The following is a 4,234-nucleotide window of genomic DNA, read 5'->3' on the forward strand; positions in this document are numbered from 1 at the left end:
GTGTGTGTGTGTGTGTGTGTGTGTGTGTGTGTGTGTGTGTGTGTGTGTGTGTGTGTGTGTGTGTGTGTGTGTGTGTTATTTAGCAGTGAGCACTGGTCGTCCCGGGAATTTCAGCAGAATACCACCCCTCCCTCTTGGTGGCCTCCCTCTCTCAAAGCACAGAATCACAGAATGCCCTGGGAACTCCACTTCTCCCTTGGGTGCCCCTTCTCACGTTGCCAAACTAATTTTCTCTTCAGATTCTAGCCAATCACGAAACAGACTTTATTCCGAATTGAGCGGTGACCATCACCGTCATTGTGTCCTCGTTGTCAGTGTAGTTTCTGGACCATTTATCGCCAAGCTCTTGTTAAAACTTTCCTAAAAATGCGTCTCCACACATGTCACGCTGTGATTAGCGTAGCATGACTTTATTCACGTCTGTGAAACTTAATTTAAAACCTCTAAGCTGCATTGTAAAAGTATGATTTTGTTTGTCATGGCAGTTAGCTGTGAAATGTGAACGCAATCAGCACGTTTTCTTTAATCCCATGACTAAACGATGTCTAGACTGACGCGCGTTGCTCAACATAAATGATCTGTTGCTCTAAATGCAGCAATGAAAGAAAGAAATCAAAGGCCACAGCCACGATACAGTCACACAGGTAATTTCTTTTACTTGTCTACTGGATGATCAAAGGACTTCATAGGGGTGTGTGGGTGCATAGTCCTGTATTGCTCAGCATAGCTTTGCCCACCTCCAATCTGAGCAGAGGTTGATTCTACCAAGATGAGTGAAAACACATGTGCGGTCATGCAGGGCCTTTAGAGTCTGCTGTAACTATTTTTGGCCACTTAGGGGTAGCTGAAAAAAATTCTGTGAAAACGGCAACAACATATTATCATCATTCAAATTGATATGACCAACTTAAACACCCAGCAGACTGAGAAACATTCAAATTCATCTGGAGTCGTGCTTTTTTTCATTCTCTTTTCAGGCATCTGTCTCTTAATAATCCTCAGGAAACCAGAGAGCTGCTTTGACTCTAGCTAAGTCTCCCTGCTGTTTGCTGCTTGACTTTTTTTTGACAGCTGCTTTATTTGCTAAAACATCTGCATGCACAACATCTGTAAAGACTGTTTATATGCATGTAGTAGTGCTAGCAGTAAGCAAAACTCAGTTGGGTTTTAAAAACCCATCGATACATTTTCTTCTGCTTATCCAATTTGGGGTTGAGAGTGTTACATTCCAGCTTGAGAGGCGGGGTCAACCTAGGACAGGTAGCCAGTCTGTGTCAGGGCTAAAGCGACGAGACTGATAACCACTCACCATTTTGCATGTTCTTCCTGTGTCTGTGTGGGTTCTCTCTCGGTTACCCACACAGTCCAAAGACATGCAGCTGACTGGTGGGGTTAAAAACCAAGCAACAAAAAGTGGTTTAAAAATTTTTTTTCTGATGTTTCCTGATTAGTAGAGGAAGGAGACAATTTGTGAGCATTTTAAACCCCAGTCCCAGTCTCTGCTATGCTTTAACTTGGACCTCAGGACAACCAGGACCAGTAATCTGCTGAGCGGACGTCAGGGATGTGTGGCAGTGATGTGCGTATGTGTAAATGGGTGCCAACCCTTTTAATACTGGTCTGAACCCTTCCATGATCATTTAGCATATTAAAATGTTAACGTTTTCTCCTTAGCACTAAGCAGAGAGGAACCGCTTAGGGCAGGGGTGGGCAATTCCAGGCCTCGAGGGCCAATGTCCTGCAGGTTTTAGATCTCACCTTGGGTCAACACACCTGAATCACATGATTAGTTCGTTATCAGGCCTCTGGAGAAGTTCAGGACATGTTGAGGAGCTAATTTAGCCATTTAAATCAGCTGTGTTGGTTCGAGGACACATCTAAAACCTGCAGGGACACTGGCCCTCGAGGTCTGGAGTTACCCACCCCTGGCTTAGGGTGTTAGTTTTACAGGTCTTTTAAATTAATAAAGCAACCTGATGGAAAACAACAGATTAAATGCAAGTGATTCACTAAAGTTCTAAAATCTGATGAATATAACAACGATCCAGCCAAGAGTTGTTGAGATTTTACTCACAGCTCATGTTTTTAAAACTCATGTTGACTGTAGAGGTCAGGTCAGGAGGCGCCATCTTTTGGGAACGGCAATAAATATACAAATTTATTCCTTTGCAGACCATTTAACATTTGTGTGTGGATGGGGTATTTATCACTTTCGTCCAACTAACAGGTCTACTGAACCATGCTATTACCACTGCTACAAATGTTTATTGTAATAGATTTCTTTGATTAATTTTTTGATTATACTTTGTATAATTTATATAATTTATACTATAGTCTTTTGGGTAATAAGTTGGTGACACGGGGTTTTGAATCTCCATTGCTCCCTATACCTAACCTTTTTTTCTAGAATGGACTGATGCACCAGTCCTCAGTGCATTTGCTCATGTGTCAGCGGTTGCCACTTGAGGATTCATTATACTGACCTTGTCTGCTTTTCGTCTGTGTTATATTCTAAATCATCCTTATAGTTTATTCACTGTCAGACCCTATAATAAAGATTTGCTCTGAAGATGGATTAACTTTCAATCACTTATCGGGCAGAAGGCCGTTCTTGAGGGGCTTTAAAGGCGTATTTGAAATCAAATTTCGTGAGCTCTCGGCCTGCTGTCATTCCCTTTATTATTATTATCCAAGGTGACTTAAACCTTCTCGAGGTTATTCTGGTATTTTAAGCAATTAGCGGAAGAAGTCACTGCCACGATGTTCTGTGGTGCATATCATGGCATAATATATGAATAGTTTAAACCTTACCTATGTCTACCATAAATCCTCTCTCCCTGCCTTCCGACATCTGCATGCTTTTCACCAGTGTTAATCAAAATCAATAACTGAAAGCTCTCCGCCTTCCCTCCTGTAATGCACGCTAATTAGCATGTGTGATTTGCCTAATGCCGTTTTACATGGGTCTTGTAGCGAGACCGCTTTCTCAACTGTGTTTTCCAAAGTCAAGCAAACTTTACTCTCAGCTTCAAACCATTAGCTGTTTAAAGTCAGCAATCCCCACGTCCTCCTTTTCAAGCTTCTCTTTAATGTTGTCGTTGAAGTGACAGCTGCAGAACCTGCCGAATTGTCTTGGAGGTCGATACAGTCTCCTTAATGAACAGGTAAACCTCTTAATGACTTAGAGGACTTTAAAAAGCAATTTTATCTCAGGGGCTGTGGGAAATTAACCTATTAACCTGCTGCGACACTTGAAGACCGGAGCTGTGGGTTGCAGTTTCAAAATATGAGGTACTCTGCCTCCTCCTAATGAGTTACAAGTTACAAGACAAATAATACTGAATGCAACTTTTTGTCTCCTAATAACCTTTTAGAATTTCCACTTGTTGGTGTTTGTAACACACTTAGTGTCTCCCTCCTTTTTTTTTCTCTGACCCTCTTTCCCTGATTCATTTGGCTCCTCTCTGGCTCCCAGTGTTATCACTTTCTGCCCCTCCTTCTGTCTCTTCCACTCACAATCAGGCAGAAAGAAGGGCTTTTGTTGCTGCCTGAAAAGCCTCTTTCTCCCTCTGTGTGTGTATTCTTGTGGGAACTTTCTCCACAGAACAATGTTCTCAGGTAGAAGACTTTCAGGTCTAATATTCTCTCCTGAACACAACAAAGACCGCCACTCTTTGTTTCATTTGCAGCGCCATTTATACCATTAGGAACACGCTGTTCCCGTCACATTGTTTATACATCGTTAGAAAAATATTACACGTTATGAGACTTATTTTTCATCGGGGGTTAAAACAGGATATTATCCTCTATTTGACTGTATGTGTGTGGCTCAGCTTCTATTTGAATCAGACTGCTCTTCATATCAACATTACTTCCTGAAGCGTAGTCATCACACAGGTTGTTGTTTGAGTATCACAGGCAATAAGTAGGAAAGAGATTCATTTATTGCTTTATTTACTTGAATGTAATTTGAGTCTCTTTTGTGCTACATTTAACAACATTAACATAAAGTTGCATATATTTCAATTTGTTATAAATGCAAATGGAGATCAGACAAAAGTGGACAAAAGACCTTTCACCTCCTAGGACCTGGCGTCCACATATGTGGACATCACATTTTGGGTTATTTAGACCAAAATACTCAATTTTTCTCTACAAGGGCCTGATATCCACTTACGAGGACATTATACTGCTACTGTTCTATCAAATGTTTAAACAAATATCCTCATATGTG

At 41.2% G+C, this 4,234-nt stretch overlaps 1 protein-coding gene across 1 annotated transcript in view; it reads left to right on the plus strand.

Annotated features, from left to right (window-relative positions):
* sntb1 (syntrophin, basic 1) overlaps window positions 1-4,234 on the plus strand; it is a 46,961-nt gene that overhangs the window by 34,347 nt on the left and 8,380 nt on the right. The window lies entirely within an intron of this gene.

This window comes from Haplochromis burtoni, unplaced genomic scaffold (assembly GCF_018398535.1).
Source record: "Haplochromis burtoni strain Fernald_Lab_line unplaced genomic scaffold, NCSU_Asbu1 Contig_142, whole genome shotgun sequence".
Classification (NCBI taxonomy): Eukaryota; Metazoa; Chordata; class Actinopteri; order Cichliformes; family Cichlidae; genus Haplochromis; species Haplochromis burtoni.